Here is a 22,116-nt window from a genome sequence, read left to right as displayed (position 1 = left end):
TAAGCTGTACCCTATAGGAGCAGGGATGGGTCTTACGGCCCCTCCCAGCATGCAGCATGGGGGGGTAACTGCCACTTTCCCTGGTCCCAGTATGTACCTAACAATGGGTGTAGTGTGGATTTACCAGGGGACCGGAGTTCACTCTCTTCCTCTCCCAGAATGGGGCATCACACCGCTGGATGGGGTGCAATGACCTGTGGCGACGGAAGCCTCAGGGGCGCCACATGTGTGCGTTCCATCGCAGGTCTTCTATGAATTCCACTGCAGGTCCTTGAAGTGTTCCACCCCGCATGTCCTCGATGCGTTCCACTGCAGGTCCTCCATGCATTCCACTGCAGGTCCTTGATGCGTTTCATCGCAGATCCTTGAAGCGTACCACCGCAGGTCCTCAATATATTCCACTGCAGGTCCTCCTGTTTCACAGCATCTCAGGTACCCACAGCAGTACAATATCACCATGTGTGTGTTCTATGTAGGTCCTCGATGCGTTCCACCACAGGTCCTTGCATTCCACAGTGCCTCAGGTCCCCCCTGCAAGCCAGAAGCAGTACGTTATCACCAGATCTTATTTTCGGGGAAACATGGTATAACAATAAAAAAGAAGAACGGCAAGTTACAGAATGCAGACTTTTCCTCATTATATGAAGCAGGTATACGCACCAAAAGCAGGCTCAACCTGTGAATGGAGGGGGACCATAATTTTCTGTAGATTTGGGAAAAAAAGGGAGAGATTATTGACATTTTTCCAACAAAAGGAATATTCCATCTGATATATATATATATATATATATATAAACATCACAGAGACTGTATAGCTGCACATGTGTGACGACCTATGGCTCCGAGCTGCAGAGCACTGTATGGCGCCACATCATGGAGGACTCCTTTGAAATATGGCGACACAATTTTTAATGCCGAATCCTGCAGACGTAACCTTTTTATGCCTTTGTATAAAATCGGGGCTATGTGGAAATATGGTGGGGGACTCACTTTAACCCTACATGTGCTGTATTGCAGCTCCATGGAGCTGATGGCCTACAAGGAGCCATAATACATATGGTCGGATCCATAATATTCCTTCAATTGTAAGCTCCTTGTACTTAACCTCTTAATCACCATCACATAATAAATCCGGTATAAGCAAGCCTTCATAATGTGTGGTCAATGTGATGAATAATACATTAAAGCCTTGTATAATGGTCTGATTACCAGTGTGGGGATGTACAAGATTAGAAAAACATGGCGGCTTTCTTCCCAAAACAGCGCCACACTGGCTGTATGTGGTACTGCGGCTCAGATCCATTTACTTCAATGGGGCTGAGCGCCACTATCAGACACAACCCAGGTGTGGCGCTGGTTCTAAAATTAGGCAGACATATATTTTTTTCTAATTCCTTTAGGCACCAAACAGCCCAATGGGATATTGAAGCCTCATCAGACTCCGCCGCAGGAGACAAGTGGCCATCGCAGCGGCTCCCAGCGTGGAGGGTCTTTCCATAAATGAGTCACTGACTAATAAACTCCAGATCTTATATTAATGGCGAGATAATGAATAAACGGTGCCGCTTCTCAGAGCTCCAAACAAACCCGGTAATTTTCCTCTCTACATTTAAACATGCAATAAGCTGAAATTGTACATTTGGTAAATGTGCTGGGAGACGTGTTATAAATAATTACACAGGGTACTGCTGTGTCGCCGCAACATCTGTTCTGTATGGAGCTCACAAAATCTCCAGTGATAAAAACATCGTCTGCGACTGAGGAAAGCCAGCAATATGCGAGAAAGCCCTGTACTGAGGGCCGGGAACACAGGAGTGTCTGTATCTATCTATCTATCTATCCCTCTATCTATCTATCCATCTATCTATCTATCTATCTATCCCTCTATCTATCTATCTATCTATCCCTCTATCTATCTATCCATCTATCTATCTATCTATCTATCTATCTATCTATATCTATCCATCCATCTATCTATCTATCCTTCTATCTATCTATCTATCTATGTATGGTATCTGTCTATCTATCCCTCTTTCCTACCTCCCTTTTTTCGTTCCTTCCTTCTTTTGTTCCCTTCTTCTTTTGTTCCTTCCTTCTTTTGTTCCCTCCTTCTTTGGTTCCTTCTTTCCTTGTTTTGTTCCTTCCTTTCTTCTTTCGTTCCTTTCTTCCTTCTTTTGTTCCTTCCTCCCTTCTTTCATTCCTTCCGTCTTTTGTTCCCTCCTTTCGTTCCATCCTTCCTTCTTTTGTTCTTTCCTTCCTTCTTTTGCTCCCTCCTTCTTTGGTTTCTTCCTTCCTTCTTTTGTTCCCTCCTTCTTTGGTTCCTTCTTTCTTTTGTTCCTTCCTTCTATCTATCTATCTATCTATCTATTTATCCATCTATCTATCCATCCATCCCTCTATCTATCTATCTATCCCTCTATCTATCTATCCATCTATCTATCCATCCATCCCTCTATCTATCTATCTATCTATCCATCCATCCATCCCTCTATCTATCTATCTATCTATGTATGGTATTTATCTATCAATCCCTCTTTTGTTCCTTCCTCCCTTTTTTCATTCCTTCATTCTTTTGTTCCCTTCTTCTTTCGTTCCTTCCTTCTTTTGTTTCCTCCTTCTTTGGTTCCTTCTTTCCTTGTTTCGTTCCATCCTTCCTTCTTTCATTCCTTCCTCCCTTCTTTCATTCCTTCCTTCTTTTGTTCCCTCCTTCTTTTGTTCCTTCCTTCCTTATTTTGTTTCTTCCTTCCTTCTTCCGTTCCTTCCTTCTTCGTTCTTTCCTTCCTTCTTTTGTTCCCTCCTTCTTTGGTTCCTTCCTTCCTTCTTTCGTTCCTTCCTTCTTTCGTTCTTTCCTTCCTTCTTTTGTTCCCTCCTTCTTTGGTTCCTTCCTTCCTTCTTTTGTTCCCTCCTTCTTTGGTTCCTTCCTTCCTTCTATTGTTCCCTCCTTCTTTGGTTCCTTCCTTCCTTCTTTGGTTCCTTCCTTCCTTCTTTCGTTCTTTCCTTCCTTCTTTTGTTCCCTCCTTCTTTGGTTCCTTCCTTCCTTCTATTGTTCCCTCCTTCTTTGGTTCCTTCCTTCTTTTGTTCCCTCCTTCTTTAGTTCCTTCCTTCTATTGTTCCCTCCTTCTTTGGTTCCGTCCTTCCTTCTATTGTTCCCTCCTTCTTTGGCTCCTTCCTTCTTTTGTTCCCTCCTTCTTTTGTTCCTTCCTTCCTTATTTCGTTCTTTCCTTCCTTCTTTTGTTCCCTCCTTCTTTGGTTCCTTCCTTCCTTCTTTTGTTCCCTCTTTCTTTGGTTCCTTCCTTCCTTCTTTCCTTCCTTCTTTTGTTCCCTCCTTCTTTGGTTCCTTCCTTCCTTCTTTTGTTCCTTCCTTCCTTCGTTCATTCTTTCCTTCCTTCTTTAGTTCCCTCCTTCTTTGGTTCCTTCCTCCCTTCTTTCCTTCCTTCATTCATTCTTTCCTTCCTTCTTTTGTTCTCTCCTTCTTTGGTTCCTTCCTTCTGTTGTTCCTTCCTTCCTTGGTTCCTTCCGTCCTTCTTTTGTTCCCTCCTTCTTTGGTTCGTTCCTTCCTTCTTTTGTTCCCTCCTTCTTTGGTTCTTTCCTTCCTTCTTTTGTTCCCTCCTTCTTTGGTTGCTTCCTTCCTTCTTTCGTTCCTTCCTTCTATCTATCCACTTTTCTGCAGCACAGAGTATTAGGTAGGTGACCCCTGGAGCCCGTCTCTCCTCCCTTCTCCTGGGCAGGGTGGGCAGTGACAGCTCAGAGCAAGGGCGAAGGATGAGATTGTTACTGCGCACATTTATCTGTTCAGGGTCTATGGCCCCACATGACTCGTGATACCCCATACGGGAACTATAATGGTGTCGTTATGTGTAATCGCTGGCGCTATAAATTTATAGGATGACTCTCTAATGAATTGCGCCCAGATGCACATTATCATAGTGAGAAATAAGGGAATCGACTCATCATAAATGCGGTGATACATTTTCCTTTGTATTTAAATGAAATCATTCCTGTAAAAATGCAAAATCTTCTCGCCTTCACTTATTAAGGGCAAATCAAGGTGCGGGAAATTCTTCTCTGCCGGTTCTGTACAAATGTGCCTATTAATTGACAAGTAAGAATTACCCGTCCTCCCTCTCATTGCCCCTGGCGTTCTGCACCTCATTAAGGGGCTGCGCTACTAATGGAATATCTATGAGACCGGACTGGAGACTCCAATGTCCAGCGAGATTACAAGATGATATTTCTATTTCTTGACGTTTTATATTTCTCGTCTTAAAGCGGATGTGCACTACTACTCGTCAAGAAGAAAGAAGATCCATCTGCAAGACTAAGGAGTGGTGAAGCTCTGATGACAGCTTTGTACCTTATATCAAGTTGTCATCAGAAAATTAGTAGAAAGGCCTGATTTAAACATTGGTTAAATTAATATTTTTTCCTCATCATTATCTGTAAAAATATGTAAAAATCTTGCAATTTTCATGTTGGCCATTGATGCTATTGTAGCCTCATACTTCCTGTTCTTACAGGAAATTCACATATACATTAAAAGCCACTGGTCAAGAATTTAAAATCGAAGAACATTTTACTGATGAAGACATAGCTCATACATAGTCTGGTCTCAGCTTGTACATAGTCTGGTCTTGGCTCATACATAGAAACAACAAAGAGCCAGCACCAATGTGCACTAAGGCATCAAATATTCCAAACTGCATTATAAAAATTTTTTTGAGATTTTTGGCAAAAAATTGCAATTTCTTGAGCTGCTTCGCCACGTCACGGCAAATCTCATTTGAAGCAGTCCTACACTAAAATATTTTTATAAAATGTGCCATGCGGCCTCACATATAAATAGCAGAACTGCTCTCAGCAGCACTCACCTGGTCTATTGCAGTCCCGTACCCATGACTGAGTCATGGCTGTGGGCGGGACAGGTCCAAGCAAATGCTGCATGAAGTATATATATAGCCTGTGGACAAAGCCTGATGACCCAATGTGAACAGTCACCAAACGCCAAAATCTATACAGATGGAATACATCCCAAATTGGGGTGCATAGCAAGGTGGAGGTCAACCACCGACCAATTCAACAAAGAAACAACAAAGAGCCAGCACCAATGTGCACTAAGGCATCAAATATTCCAAACTGCATTATAAAAATTTTTTTGAGATTTTTGGCAAAAAATTGCAATTTCTTGAGCTGCTTCGCCACGTCACGGCAAATCTCATTTGAAGCAGTCCTACACTAAAATATTTTTATAAAATGTGCCATGCGGCCTCACATATAAATAGCAGAACTGCTCTCAGCAGCACTCACCTGGTCTATTGCAGTCCCGTACCCATGACTGAGTCATGGCTGTGGGCGGGACAGGTCCAAGCAAATGCTGCATGAAGTATATATATAGCCTGTGGACAAAGCCTGATGACCCAATGTGAACAGTCACCAAACGCCAAAATCTATACAGATGGAATACATCCCAAATTGGGGTGCATAGCAAGGTGGAGGTCAACCACCGACCAATTCAACAAAGAAACAACAAAGAGCCAGCACCAATGTGCACTAAGGCATCAAATATTCCAAACTGCATTATAAAAATTTTTTTGAGATTTTTGGCAAAAAATTGCAATTTCTTGAGCTGCTTCGCCACGTCACGGCAAATCTCATTTGAAGCAGTCCTACACTAAAATATTTTTATAAAATGTGCCATGCGGCCTCACATATAAATAGCAGAACTGCTCTCAGCAGCACTCACCTGGTCTATTGCAGTCCCGTACCCATGACTGAGTCATGGCTGTGGGCGGGACAGGTCCAAGCAAATGCTGCATGAAGTATATATATAGCCTGTGGACAAAGCCTGATGACCCAATGTGAACAGTCACCAAACGCCAAAATCTATACAGATGGAATACATCCCAAATTGGGGTGCATAGCAAGGTGGAGGTCAACCACCGACCAATTCAACAAAGAAACAACAAAGAGCCAGCACCAATGTGCACTAAGGCATCAAATATTCCAAACTGCATTATAAAATTTTTTTTGAGATTTTTGGCAAAAAATTGCAATTTCTTGAGCTGCTTCGCCACGTCACGGCAAATCTCATTTGAAGCAGTCCTACACTAAAATATTTTTATAAAATGTGCCATGCGGCCTCACATATAAATAGCAGAACTGCTCTCAGCAGCACTCACCTGGTCTATTGCAGTCCCGTACCCATGACTGAGTCATGGCTGTGGGCGGGACAGGTCCAAGCAAATGCTGCATGAAGTATATATATAGCCTGTGGACAAAGCCTGATGACCCAATGTGAACAGTCACCAAACGCCAAAATCTATACAGATGGAATACATCCCAAATTGGGGTGCATAGCAAGGTGGAGGTCAACCACCGACCAATTCAACAAAGAAACAACAAAGAGCCAGCACCAATGTGCACTAAGGCATCAAATATTCCAAACTGCATTATAAAAATTTTTTTGAGATTTTTGGCAAAAAATTGCAATTTCTTGAGCTGCTTCGCCACGTCACGGCAAATCTCATTTGAAGCAGTCCTACACTAAAATATTTTTATAAAATGTGCCATGCGGCCTCACATATAAATAGCAGAACTGCTCTCAGCAGCTCCCACCTGGTCTATTGCAGTCCCGTACCCATGACTGAGTCATGGCTGTGGGCGGGACAGGTCCAAGCAAATGCTGCATGAAGTATATATATAGCCTGTGGACAAAGCCTGATGACCCAATGTGAACAGTCACCAAACGCCAAAATCTATACAGATGGAATACATCCCAAATTGGGGTGCATAGCAAGGTGGAGGTCAACCACCGACCAATTCAACAAAGAAACAACAAAGAGCCAGCACCAATGTGCACTAAGGCATCAAATATTCCAAACTGCATTATAAAAATTTTTTTGAGATTTTTGGCAAAAAATTGCAATTTCTTGAGCTGCTTCGCCACGTCACGGCAAATCTCATTTGAAGCAGTCCTACACTAAAATATTTTTATAAAATGTGCCATGCGGCCTCACATATAAATAGCAGAACTGCTCTCAGCAGCTCCCACCTGGTCTATTGCAGTCCCGTACCCATGACTGAGTCATGGCTGTGGGCGGGACAGGTCCAAGCAAATGCTGCATGAAGTATATATATAGCCTGTGGACAAAGCCTGATGACCCAATGTGAACAGTCACCAAACGCCAAAATCTATACAGATGGAATACATCCCAAATTGGGGTGCATAGCAAGGTGGAGGTCAACCACCGACCAATTCAACAAAGAAACAACAAAGAGCCAGCACCAATGTGCACTAAGGCATCAAATATTCCAAACTGCATTATAAAAATTTTTTTGAGATTTTTGGCAAAAAATTGCAATTTCTTGAGCTGCTTCGCCACGTCACGGCAAATCTCATTTGAAGCAGTCCTACACTAAAATATTTTTATAAAATGTGCCATGCGGCCTCACATATAAATAGCAGAACTGCTCTCAGCAGCACTCACCTGGTCTATTGCAGTCCCGTACCCATGACTGAGTCATGGCTGTGGGCGGGACAGGTCCAAGCAAATGCTGCATGAAGTATATATATAGCCTGTGGACAAAGCCTGATGACCCAATGTGAACAGTCACCAAACGCCAAAATCTATACAGATGGAATACATCCCAAATTGGGGTGCATAGCAAGGTGGAGGTCAACCACCGACCAATTCAACAAAGAAACAACAAAGAGCCAGCACCAATGTGCACTAAGGCATCAAATATTCCAAACTGCATTATAAAAATTTTTTTGAGATTTTTGGCAAAAAATTGCAATTTCTTGAGCTGCTTCGCCACGTCACGGCAAATCTCATTTGAAGCAGTCCTACACTAAAATATTTTTATAAAATGTGCCATGCGGCCTCACATATAAATAGCAGAACTGCTCTCAGCAGCACTCACCTGGTCTATTGCAGTCCCGTACCCATGACTGAGTCATGGCTGTGGGCGGGACAGGTCCAAGCAAATGCTGCATGAAGTATATATATAGCCTGTGGACAAAGCCTGATGACCCAATGTGAACAGTCACCAAACGCCAAAATCTATACAGATGGAATACATCCCAAATTGGGGTGCATAGCAAGGTGGAGGTCAACCACCGACCAATTCAACAAAGAAACAACAAAGAGCCAGCACCAATGTGCACTAAGGCATCAAATATTCCAAACTGCATTATAAAAATTTTTTTGAGATTTTTGGCAAAAAATTGCAATTTCTTGAGCTGCTTCGCCACGTCACGGCAAATCTCATTTGAAGCAGTCCTACACTAAAATATTTTTATAAAATGTGCCATGCGGCCTCACATATAAATAGCAGAACTGCTCTCAGCAGCACTCACCTGGTCTATTGCAGTCCCGTACCCATGACTGAGTCATGGCTGTGGGCGGGACAGGTCCAAGCAAATGCTGCATGAAGTATATATATAGCCTGTGGACAAAGCCTGATGACCCAATGTGAACAGTCACCAAACGCCAAAATCTATACAGATGGAATACATCCCAAATTGGGGTGCATAGCAAGGTGGAGGTCAACCACCGACCAATTCAACAAAGAAACAACAAAGAGCCAGCACCAATGTGCACTAAGGCATCAAATATTCCAAACTGCATTATAAAAATTTTTTTGAGATTTTTGGCAAAAAATTGCAATTTCTTGAGCTGCTTCGCCACGTCACGGCAAATCTCATTTGAAGCAGTCCTACACTAAAATATTTTTATAAAATGTGCCATGCGGCCTCACATATAAATAGCAGAACTGCTCTCAGCAGCACTCACCTGGTCTATTGCAGTCCCGTACCCATGACTGAGTCATGGCTGTGGGCAGGACAGGTCCAAGCAAATGCTGCATGAAGTATATATATAGCCTGTGGACAAAGCCTGATGACCCAATGTGAACAGTCACCAAACGCCAAAATCTATACAGATGGAATACATCCCAAATTGGGGTGCATAGCAAGGTGGAGGTCAACCACCGACCAATTCAACAAAGAAACAACAAAGAGCCAGCACCAATGTGCACTAAGGCATCAAATATTCCAAACTGCATTATAAAATTTTTTTTGAGATTTTTGGCAAAAAATTGCAATTTCTTGAGCTGCTTCGCCACGTCACGGCAAATCTCATTTGAAGCAGTCCTACACTAAAATATTTTTATAAAATGTGCCATGCGGCCTCACATATAAATAGCAGAACTGCTCTCAGCAGCACTCACCTGGTCTATTGCAGTCCCGTACCCATGACTGAGTCATGGCTGTGGGCGGGACAGGTCCAAGCAAATGCTGCATGAAGTATATATATAGCCTGTGGACAAAGCCTGATGACCCAATGTGAACAGTCACCAAACGCCAAAATCTATACAGATGGAATACATCCCAAATTGGGGTGCATAGCAAGGTGGAGGTCAACCACCGACCAATTCAACAAAGAAACAACAAAGAGCCAGCACCAATGTGCACTAAGGCATCAAATATTCCAAACTGCATTATAAAAATTTTTTTGAGATTTTTGGCAAAAAATTGCAATTTCTTGAGCTGCTTCGCCACGTCACGGCAAATCTCATTTGAAGCAGTCCTACACTAAAATATTTTTATAAAATGTGCCATGCGGCCTCACATATAAATAGCAGAACTGCTCTCAGCAGCACTCACCTGGTCTATTGCAGTCCCGTACCCAATTTGGGATGTATTCCATCTGTATAGATTTTGGCGTTTGGTGACTGTTCACATTGGGTCATCAGGCTTTGTCCACAGGCTATATATATACTTCATGCAGCATTTGCTTGGACCTGTCCCGCCCACAGCCATGACTCAGTCATGGGTACGGGACTGCAATAGACCAAGTGAGTGCTGCTGAGAGCAGTTCTGCTATTTATATGTGAGGCCGCATGGCACATTTTATAAAAATATTTTAGTGTAGGACTGCTTCAAATGAGATTTGCCGTGACGTGGCGAAGCAGCTCAAGAAATTGCAATTTTTTGCCAAAAATCTCAAAAAAATTTTTATAATGCAGTTTGGAATATTTGATGCCTTAGTGCACATTGGTGCTGGCTCTTTGTTGTTTCTTTGTTGAATTGGTCGGTGGTTGACCTCCACCTTGCTATGCACCCCAATTTGGGATGTATTCCATCTGTATAGATTTTGGCGTTTGGTGACTGTTCACATTGGGTCATCAGGCTTTGTCCACAGGCTATATATATACTTCATGCAGCATTTGCTTGGACCTGTCCCGCCCACAGCCATGACTCAGTCATGGGTACGGGACTGCAATAGACCAGGTGAGTGCTGCTGAGAGCAGTTCTGCTATTTATATGTGAGGCCGCATGGCACATTTTATAAAAATATTTTAGTGTAGGACTGCTTCAAATGAGATTTGCCGTGACGTGGCGAAGCAGCTCAAGAAATTGCAATTTTTTGCCAAAAATCTCAAAAAAATTTTTATAATGCAGTTTGGAATATTTGATGCCTTAGTGCACATTGGTGCTGGCTCTTTGTTGTTTCTTTGTTGAATTGGTCGGTGGTTGACCTCCACCTTGCTATGCACCCCAATTTGGGATGTATTCCATCTGTATAGATTTTGGCGTTTGGTGACTGTTCACATTGGGTCATCAGGCTTTGTCCACAGGCTATATATATACTTCATGCAGCATTTGCTTGGACCTGTCCCGCCCACAGCCATGACTCAGTCATGGGTACGGGACTGCAATAGACCAGGTGAGTGCTGCTGAGAGCAGTTCTGCTATTTATATGTGAGGCCGCATGGCACATTTTATAAAAATATTTTAGTGTAGGACTGCTTCAAATGAGATTTGCCGTGACGTGGCGAAGCAGCTCAAGAAATTGCAATTTTTTGCCAAAAATCTCAAAAAAATTTTTATAATGCAGTTTGGAATATTTGATGCCTTAGTGCACATTGGTGCTGGCTCTTTGTTGTTTCTTTGGCTCATACATAGTCTGGTCTTGGCTCATACATAGTCTGGTCTCGGCTTGTACATAGTCTGGTCTTGGCTCGTACATAGTCTGGTCTTGGCTCATACATAGTCTGGTCTCGGCTTGTACATAGTCTGGTCTCAGCTCATACATAGTCTGGTCTTGGCTCATACATAGTCTGGTCTCGGCTTGTAAATAGTCTGGTCTCAGCTCATACATAGTCTGCTCTCGGCTTGTACATAGTCTGGTCTCGGCTCATACATAGTCTGGTCTCGGCTCATACATATAGATTCTATAATCAGAAGGATATTCCCCCAATCCAAATATCTAACAATATTCAGCCTAGGAATACTAGAAACATATAGCCCAACAAAAATATTCCGTAAGGCATTGATGTTAAAAAGCAATTTTTAGAGAGTTAAAAACCAACGACATATTTTTTAAAAACAAATACAAAAATGGTGACGGGATAATCAAATGAACAAATTAAAGGATGGCCATAGAATTGTATAGCAGATATACAAAAGATATATTATATTTTAAGGTGTATAACACGCATTCAACAGCACTTTAAAATACAGTCATTACAAGGACATATAAAAAGGCAATTCATAATGATTAGATAAATAAGTAAATAAAGCCTTAAAGTCCCATCAAACTACTGAGTGTTATAATTATTCTATTGCACAGATCCCAGTTAAAGTGTCGGATGCATGAGCTCATAACAAATTACTGAAGATAAAACACCATATAAAACATAGTAATAAATAAGGCCATATCCAAAATAATTACCAACCCCTCACACCACTCCAACGACCGTTTCAGCACCGCTTCGTCAGGGAGTGTCTGGTCTCGGCTCGTACATAGTCTGGTCTTGGCTCATACATAGTCTGGTCTTGGCTCATACAAAGCCGCCACGCATGGTGAAACACACGTCAAGGCCCCGCCCTCACCACTGACCTGACTGATGCGATATTTTCTCCATCATGTCTCAAGGTATGACTGTTTAATTGCCTCTTATTGATGTCCATGGGAACAGTAATTTTAGATATTCAATCAATATTTTGCTACACCCTCTTCTTCCCTCCCTTGGCCATTTGGCTTTTCCATATTTGGTACCTTTACTAGCAGTTGTATCAGTTGGTGTGTGTGCTCTTCCTTGATCTGGCAAAATTCCATCTTTTTGCCTCCACCGTCTGTCCTTGCTCACCTCTTTTATTTTATTTATTCCAATAAAAGTATTTTCTATTTCACTATTATTGTTTTGATTCCCTTTTTTTCAGTGTCCCCTCAGCCTCTTTACTCTTGGTCTTATTACTGATTTCTTTGGTTTTTGTTTGGTTTCTACATAGTCTGGTCTCGGCTCCTACATAGTGTGGTCTCGACTCCTACATCGTCTGGTCTCGGCTCGTACATAGTCTAGTCTTTTCTGTGGTAACATATAGATGTGAAACCTGGACGATGAAGAAACAAGACAGAAGAAAAATCAGCACCTGCGAAATGTGGTGCTAGAGAAGGCTGTTATCAATACCATGGATTGGAAGAAGAACAAACAAATCAATTTTGGAACAAATCAAGCCAAACGTCACTCAAAGCAAGCTTCACCAAACTATGACTTGCCTATTTTGGACACATCATACGAAAGAAAGTAATCACTGGAGAAAGGCATCAAGATCAGAAGAATTGAAGGAACAAGTCAAAGAGGAATATCCGATGACTTGATACTATCCAGATAACGGCGGAGATGACCCTGGCTGACCAATGAGACATTGATGACCTATCCTGAGGATAGGTCCTCGATGTTAAAGTCCTGTACAACCCCTTTAACAATGAGGCCCTATATTTTTCAATTGGAGCTGAGCTGCACTATCTGAGTGCACAATGTTGTGGTGCACCAGCTCTGCAACCGGTGCACATCGTGTCACTGTGGAGGCTACAGGTCACTGATCAATCAGGGTGCTGGGTGTCCCCCCTTCCCAATCTGTTATTAATTACCTATCCTAAGGGTGTGTTTGGATTATAGCCTACGGCAAATATGATCATGTGGAGTCGGCAATGAGACAATCTGTTAGTCTTCACTTAGAGACCAGGCAGAGTGTTGAGCCGAGGGGCATTGATCGTTTGCATGCTGCTTTTTGGATACGCAGCTCAGTGTAGAGTGATCGATGTATATGACACATCCTTATAGGAGCCTATATGGAAGTGGGAACATCAATGAGCAATGTTGTGCCAAATCTCTACTAGTTTTTATTCCAGGTGGACCAGAAATTCCCCGCTGCCCGACTTTGATTATCCGACTCCTCTGCAGATAGAGGAAATGATTCCACTCATAAGATAATATTCTAGAATTACTTTTTAGGTTTTGTTCTCTTAAGTGCCGCTATCCCATATCCATTCTCACATGGACTCTTACAAATCCTGATGGACCCCATCGACTGTTAATAGGATCTGTCAAGTTTCTGTCGGGGCTGGGGTTTGACAGCCAGAACGGTGCTGCACTATAGATATAAACTTTGTATATAGCAAAGCCATTACCCCGGCGAGAGATACAATTTTTTTTTCCACTGTAATTGGGTCTAGTATTTTTACATCAAAAGAGCACAATTCACGCTGCCAAAAATCCAACAGAAACGAAAATCACACTTTAGCTTGGAGCAAACCTGAAAGTCCAAGGTTCAGTTTAACATTTTAAGGTTTTTATCAGGGAATCTAATATTTATGAGAGGTGGAAATGTGCAATGTGCAAAATGTGCAAAAATGCTAGTAGTGTATAGATCCAACTTGTGCTGCCAGAAGAACAAAGACTCTACAAGACCTATATAGCGCCGGAGCCCCTGCAAGGATGCTTACTTATGTCCTCCCCTGCACCCCCCAGTCGTCCTTGTGTGCTGCTGCCTCCTTCCCCTCCTGGGACCTGTGCACGCAGCCCAGGTCTTCCGATAGTGTGTTTAGGGCATGCACACATGTCTCCTCTTAAAGGGCTGAGAGGCACTATGTATTTAAGGCACCCTCCCATTAGGGGAGGTGCCTGTGCAACACCTTGAGTTAGTCATTCTTCAGTCTGATAGCTAGTTAGCTGTCAGGTCCTGAGCTCCTGTCCTATTATCCCTCTGTCCATTACCTGTACCTGCCTTCCCATACCTATTTGTCCTTGCTGTCCTCAACATACCTGTCCATACCCACGTTTCTGTCTACCTCAGCTATCTTACTTGTACTAGGCTGCACCTGTGTCTTTACCTGAATCCGTCTTCTGTCCTGGGAGTCAGCTGCCAGAGTCCCGGCCACTGCTGTGGGAGTGGTACCTGGCATTCACCTCATGGTAGGTGCTTAGTAAAGCCCCTGCCGCTAAAGAGCAAGCCCGGGTCCTTTCTGTGATCCAGTGGGTCCAATAACCCTACTCGCTGCCCCTATACCATCCATGAGCATTACAACCTGTCAAGGTGTCCTGTATTATCTGGCACCAAATGTAACGATGGTCTTTATGGCCAAACATTTCAATTTTAGTTTTGTCAGATCACAGGACATGTCTCCAAAAATTAAGGTCTTTGTTCCTTGTGTATTTGCAAACATTAATCTGGCTTTTTTCTGTTTCTTTTGGAGTAATGGCTTCTTCCTGGCAGAGTGGCCTTTCAGCCCATGTTGATACAGTACTCGTTTCCCTGTGGATAATGACACAATCTACCAGCTTCCGCCAGCATCTTCACAAGGTCTTTTGCTTTTGTTCTCGGGTTGATATGCACACGTCTGACCAAAGGACGTTCATCTTTGCTAGACAGAACCCATCTCCTTCCTGAGCGGTATGATGGCTGGACATTCCCATCTTGTTTGTACTTGCAAATAATTGTTTGTACAGATGAACGAGACAACTTCATTTATCTGCAAATTGCACCCAAGGATGAACCAGACTTGTGCAAGTCCACAATTCTCTTCTTGAGATCTTGGCTGATTTCTTTTGACTTTCCCATGATGCTACACAAAGAAGCCGTGTGTTTCAGGTGTGCATTAAAATACACCCACAGGTGTGCCTATAATTAACTCAGATGTTGCCAATAAACCTATCAGAAGCTTCCAAAGACATGACATCATCATATGGGCTGTCAAATATTGTTTAAAGGCACAGTAATCTTAGTGTATGCAAACTTTTTAATATATATTTATATATATAATAATAATAAAAAATAAAAATTCTTTAAAACTTTGTCTCTCTCTCTCATTACTCTGACATTTGGCAAATATAAATAATTTTGGTTCCTAATCGACCTAAAACGGGAAAAGTTTATTCTGATTTCATGTCAGATAGTGAGAAAAACCTGCAGATGTGTCTTTATAGAGTGCGAAGGGAAAAACCTGCAGATGTGTCTATATAGAGAGCGAAGGGACAAACCTGCAGATGTGTCTATATAGAGAGCGGAGGGAAAAACCTGCAGATATGTCTTTATACAGAGCGGAGGAAAACACCTGCAGATGTGTCTTTATAGTGAGCGCAGGGCAAAACTGCAGATGTGTCTTTATAGAGAGCGGAGGAAAAACCTGCAGATGTGTCTTTATAGAGAGCAGAGGGGAAAACCTGCAGATGTGTCTGTATAGAGAGCGGAGGGGAAAACCTGCAGATGTGTCTGTATAGAGAGCGGAGGGGAAAACCTGCAGATGTGTCTGTATAGAGAGTGGAGGTAAAAACCTGCAGATGTGTCTGTATAGAGAACCAAGGGAAAAACCTGCAGATATGTCTTTGTAGAGAGTGGAGGGAAAAACCGGCACATGTGTCTGTATAGAGAGTGGAGGGAAGAACCTGCAGATGTGTCTGTATAGAAAGTGGAGGGGAAAACCTGCAGACATGTCTTTATAGAGAGCGGAGGGAAAAACCTGCAGATGTGTCTCTATAGAGAGCGGAGGGAAAAACCTGCAGATGTGTCTTTATAGAGAGAGGAGGGAAAAACCTGCAGATGTGTCTTTATAGAGAGTGTATGGAAACATCTGGTTTAAACAGTATAAGTAAATATTTACAAACATATCATGGGGTGTACTCACTTTTCTGATATACTGTAGGCACTGTAGTATATATTGCATGAAGCCTTTGTGGGTTTTTGTATAATCTCTATATGTAACAGGAGACTCTTCCGGGAATGGTGGACAAATAGCGTCCAAACCCATATAATATCCAAAATGAAGAACTTGGCGTTTTCTGTTCTCTTCCATTGTGTAGATGCTGGATGACATTTATTATTTTATTATTATAATACTGTAATAGATTAATTAATAATTTTCCCTTTTATCTTTCTAAGTCTCTTCTTGGCATTTTATCAATTAAGTTTTCCGTGATTTATTCGCTGTCTGAATTACCCTCCTGTTCTCGTTCCTCCTCTGTTTCCTGAAGTTTCGGAATTTACTAACGAACTGTTCATATTAACAAGATGTCGGAGATCCAAGGTGTGTGGACATCTCAATGTAGTCCAACCTTTTACCTAGACACTGAACTTTTCCAAGAATTAATTATGCATTTATATTAATATAGTATATCAGCATAGAGGTGAGTAGGGGCAGCGGAGCCGGAGTAATAACCCACGCGAAGAGGAATGAGATTGATAAATCCTATACAGATATGTGATGTCGAAAAAAAATAATTCACAGCCGTCTACATTTCACCTTGTGTCTCTGTGTGAGTTATTCTGCTCTTTGACAGGTCGTAAATAACATCTTCTAGGGAGGAGAGCCTGACTGCTCCAAAGCAGGCCACACACAAGATGATAAGACAACCACGAAAGATCACGTGTACGAATCTTCCAATTACATTGTACAAATACTTTATAGATGAAGCCATCCATTTCCACTGAATAGCGAACAACACCGGGTGGCCGGCGACAATGGTAAGCTACTGCGGTGGAGCTTTGCACTACAGCAGTATGATTTTACCATTCAACACAAGAAGGGTGTTGAGCATGGCAACGCTGACGGGCTGTCCCGGCAGGGGGATGCCAGCGAGGTAGGCTTAGGAGATAATCGGCAAATCAATCTCCCATGCTACCTCAAAAAGGGGGAGGTGTCATGTAAAACTCTTGAAGGGTCCTTACCCCCCTTCCCACCATAATAAATAATAATAATAATAATAATAATAATAATAATAACAAAGCACATATGGTAGATAATGTAAAATAAGGTTTAATTTAAAACTGCTACAACTGACCACTTCTTGTACAGACTAGAAGTCCCTGCTGCGCAGTCCATAAAGGTCCCTGCGCAGACTGAAACACCCCTAACCAGAAAACTCAAATGACCACTCGGAGCAATAGCTCCCCAAGCGGCCATTTAGGATTCCTTGTGTCTCCTTAAGAAACTGGGAGAAGGTACAGAGTAAAATTAGATAAGCTAAAAGCAAATAATAAACCAGGGCTAACACAAAGCCAACAGGCTGTCGTTCCAGCGGGGAATGGAAGCCTGGGGAGTTTTTAAATACCATGTTTTCCCGAAAATAAAACACTTTCTTATATTATTTTTTGCACCGAATAAATGCACTGATGCTTATTTGGGGGGAAACACAGGTTTGGGGGTAAGTTTTCCCCCAAAAGAAGGCAGAAACTCCCCAGGAAAATCACACTTACCAGACCCGGGACATCTGCATTGCTCCCGTGTCCTTGTGCGTTCCACAGTGGTCCTCCCAGCAGGGAAGGTCCTCATTGCATTTCACCGCAGGTCCTTGATTTGCTCTACCACAGGTTCTCGATGCGTTCCACCGCAGGTCCTCGATGCATTCCACCACAGGTCCGTGATGCGTTCCACTGCTGGTTCTTGATGCGTTCCACTGCTGGACCTTGATGCGTTCTATCAAAACCACAAGGTTAATGCTAGAGGTAGTATTAATTACCAAAAAAACCACCAATTTACACTTCTCTCATAAAAAGTATATTTTATTCAATAAATATTCTAAAACAGAACAATTTGATGTTCTCTCTTTTCTCATCAAGACCACATATAGGACAAAGACAATTAGTGCAGGTGTTAACCAGTGTTTGACCCTCGCCAAAAAATAGGCTCAGGACAGATGGTTCATAAGGGAGAACAGGATTCAGAGGTTTTCTTGGATAAGTATCAGGATAATACTGCGCCACATGGATCCTACGTTTTTACTCCTGCGCATTATCTCAGGGTCCTAAACCTCTGTTCCTATCGATACGCTATCCCTCACTGTCCTAATAGCCTGTAGCGGGGGTGACCATCACCAGAGAGTGATACGGTGTAGTGCAGGACAGAACCACAAATAAACAGACAACATGAACAACTTATGCGTTAGTTATCAAGGTTCTTCAATGGGACATGGTTTCCCTTGCATAGGTATAGAACTGTTAGGTAAGAGTCAAGAGGTCCACTTAGCTCATGGACCCCCTCAAACTCTCCCGACGCGTTTCACCCCACCTAACGCAATACAGGGGATCATCAGGGGATCAATTCTGAATCACTTCATTAATTATCACACCTGAAATAAAGAGAAAAACAAATGGAATGTATATGATACTTTTCTTGATGCGTTCTACCACAGGTCCTCGATGTGTTCTACTGCAGGTCCTCTATGCGTTCTACCGCTGATCCTCTATGCATTCCACTGCAGGTCCTCGATGTGTTCCACTGCTAGTCCTTGATGCATTCCAGCGCAGGTTCTTGATGCGTTTCACTGCTGGTCCTCGATGCGTTCCACCGCAGGTTCTTGATGCGTTCCACTTTTGGTCCTCAATGTGTTCCACCGCAGGTCCTTGAAGCATTCCACTTTTGGTCCTCAATGTGTTCCACCGCAGGTCCATGATACGTTCCACTGCAGGTCCTTGATATGTTTCACTGCTGGTCCTCAATGCATTCCACCACTAGTCCTTTCAGAAGCACTACGGTATCATGGATGTGTGAGTGTCTGTGTGTGTGCGAGTGAGAGAGCGGTCGGATCCTAGACCCGATGTGTGTAAACAGACCTGACGGTGACGCTGATCAGTGTGGGAGAACACATCTAACTTCAGCACCTGCCAGCAGTGGCTGTTCAGGAGTCTGGATAGTGCAATTGCAGGGTTTGTCTTCTCTTTTTTGGGGATGTCTTCTTTCTTTAATGAAATGTCCTGCTGTATCCTTTTACTTTTCTAGCTTCATGGACACTTCATTACGCAACTGGAGCTAGAGGTTAGTTTCGGTGTAGGGCTTATATTTAAGGCATACTCCAAGGAGGCTGAAAATTCCTGCTAGGGCTTAGTTTCGTGGTAGGGCTTATTTTTAGGGAAACACGATAGTTTCAGCTGCTGGGTGATAGGGCAGACCAAATGACATAATAGGAAACACTTGTTGGCAGAAAGGCAATGAATACCAAATGTGTAAAAACAGAGACTAATAGTTCAGAACCCGGACAGCAACCGAAACTGACTGTGTTCCAGTGGAGAGGGAAACAGATCATAGCATGGGAAGGCAGCTGGATCAAATCTATGGCATGACCCACATTATGGCATGTATGATAGTGGTACGAAAATATCAGACATTCCCGATTGAGCTTTTAGACAACTGTGATCTTGAATTGGACTAAGGGGTACTTTGCACACTACGACATCGCAAGCCGATGCTTGCGATGCTGAGCGTGATAGTCCTCGCCCCCGTCGCAGCAGCGATATCTTGTGATTGCTGCGGTAGCGAACATTATCGCTATGGCAGCGTCACACGCACTCACCTGCCCTGCGACGTCGCTCTGGCCGGCGAACCGCCTCCTGCCTAAGGGGGCGGGTCATGCGACGTCACAGCGACGTCACACGGCAGGCGGCCAATAGAAGCAGGGGGGCGGAGATGAGCGGGACGTAAACATCCCGCCCACCTCCTTCCTTCCGCATAGCCGGCGTGGGCCGCGGTGACGCAGGTAAGCTGATGTTCCTCGCTCCTGCGGCTTCTCACACAGCGATGTGTGCTGCCGCAGGGGAACGAGGAACAACATCGTACCGTCGCAGCAGCGTAATTATGAAAAAGTCGGAGCCTGCACCGATGATACGATAACGACGCTTTTGCGCTCATTCATCGTATCATCTAGGATTTACACACAACGATGACGAAAGTGACGCCGGATGTGCGTCACTTTCGATTTGACCCCACCGACATCACACGTGCGATGTTGCAACGTGCAAAGCCGCCCTAAGGCTAGTTTCACACTTGCGTTTTTTTCCTTCAGTAGCAATCCGCCGTTTTGGAAAACAGCGCAATCCGTTAACGGATTTCGCTGCTTCCCATAGACTTGTATGGATGACACATTGCGACTGATGGACCTGCGTTGCTTCCGCTGGCTGACGCTGCGTTGCTTCCACAGGGCGGAAGGAACGCTGCATGTAACGTTTTTTAGTGCGTTAAAATGACGCAGAGAGGTGGATTCCGTCGGCGTCCGTTGTTATTATAATGGATGCCTATGGTGGCGGATTCCGTTAGAATCCGTCATTTGACAGATTCCGTTAACGCAACCGTCTTTACACAACTGCGCATGCGCAGTTGTGTGAAGTCAAGAAAAAAAACCTGTAACGGATTGCGTTCTTTTGTACGATCCGTTGCTTCCGTTGTGCCACTATATGCAACGCATCCGTTCCATCCATCACACAACGCAATGCAACGGATGCCGTTCAACACAAGTGTGAAACTAGCCTTAAGTCGACCCTCCAATGAATCATTGATTTGGTACAAATTAAATCGACTGTGTATGGCCAGCTTAAAGGCCACTTTACACACAGAGATAAATCTTTGGCAGATCTGTGGTTGCAGTGAAATCATGGACATATTGTTCCATTTGTACACAGCCACAAACCTGGCACTGATTGTCCACAATTTCACTGCAACCACAGATCTGCCACAGATTTATCTCTGTGTGTAAAGTGGCCTTTACACACTCAAATATGTTGCAAAGTGAAGTATCTTTTATCAGTTTTATGCAATCCAAGTAGAGTTGCGTTTCGGTCACAAATGTTGACCTTCTTCAGATTTACAGATTTCGGAGGACAGGTGAAGTCAAGATAGCGCAGCAGGGGGAGCGGCGACGCTTTTTGGAGCATTTTCCTTCCAGCGCTCTTCCTGCTGAGCTCTCTTCCTCTTGACTTCACCTCTTCTCCGAAATCCGTTACGCCTGAAGAAAGTCAACGTTTATGACCGAAACCTAACTCCATTGTTCGGATTTTATAGGCAGTCGCTGTTCTCGGTGCTGAAAGTCATAAGTAATGATCTGAGCTTGGAGAGGAGGAATCAGGTAGAGATGATGCACAACTGTGTCCAGTTCTAAATGGGTTAAAGCTGTTTGTCACTAAAGCCATAAAAGTTTGCTTATCTGGGCCAGAGATTCCCAGGGGAGAGCTGCCAGTCTGCAGTGTGTGAGTGGGAGGAATGTGTAATGCTGCACAGATCTGTGCGCACAGGTCACTGCTGCTGGGGGACAACTCATTGGCACTGCTAATGCTTCTCTAAATGATTGAGAGGCCAGGATCAAAGAGCCCTGCCAGACATCTATAGGCACTAACTATGCAGGGGACTGAAATACCAAATAAACCTTGTACTGCCAGCCAAGACAATGTTCTAAGAGGTTGTGGAGAGTGGAGTCTCCTGGGAAGGAGTGAGAGGGAAGGAGGAGGAGGAGGAGGGGGCCAAATTCAGCAAAGCTTTCACTCCACTGCTCCTGTTTGGAAGGGATTGATTTCTGTTAAATATATATCAGTATATTGGTTAGGTAGTAATGAGCAGAGGAGCATTGGTCAGGAGGACATAGGGGGGATCTGATGATTGAGGAGAACAGCAGAAGAAGACAATGGTCAGAAACTGATGATTGAGGAGAAAAGCAGAAGAAGACACTGGTCAGAAACTGATGATTGAGGAGAAGATGTCGGATGGATCTGATATTTAGGAATTCTTGCATGGCTTAACATAGGCTTTAATGGGCTGTAATAGCCTTCAGCTGCCTCGTCTTGAATTCTGGACCTGATGATGATGATGGCCAAGCTTCTTGGCTTGTGCAGTCTTTGGAGCTAGAGCTGTCAGTGACTTGCAGCTTTAAGTCGGATGGTGGGAGTGCGCCTGCTCTCCTCCATATGTATGAAGCAGATCATACTCCCCCACATTCAGTCTGCCAGAGACAGGCTGAGAGGAGGACCCCTGAGCTGCTGCAGACCTGACAGCCCATCTCTGGGGCATGAAG

General features: G+C 43.5%; 1 protein-coding gene across 1 annotated transcript in view; it reads left to right on the top strand.

The window, feature by feature from the left end:
• Positions 1 to 21,590: 21,590 nt before the first annotated feature.
• The window catches only part of LOC142251008 (leucine-rich repeat and fibronectin type III domain-containing protein 1-like protein), a 111,959-nt gene continuing 111,433 nt past the window's right edge, over positions 21,591 to 22,116 (top strand). Inside the window, exon 1 of the mRNA XM_075323482.1 lies at positions 21,591 to 22,116. This exon is cut by the window's right edge and continues 935 nt beyond it. The gene's annotated coding sequence lies outside the window, so the exon portion shown is untranslated.

This window comes from Anomaloglossus baeobatrachus, chromosome 9 (genome assembly GCF_048569485.1).
Source record: "Anomaloglossus baeobatrachus isolate aAnoBae1 chromosome 9, aAnoBae1.hap1, whole genome shotgun sequence".
Classification (NCBI taxonomy): domain Eukaryota; kingdom Metazoa; phylum Chordata; class Amphibia; order Anura; family Aromobatidae; genus Anomaloglossus; species Anomaloglossus baeobatrachus.
The sequence above is the reverse complement of the archived record's forward strand: the minus strand, read 5'-3'. Positions and strand labels throughout refer to the sequence as shown.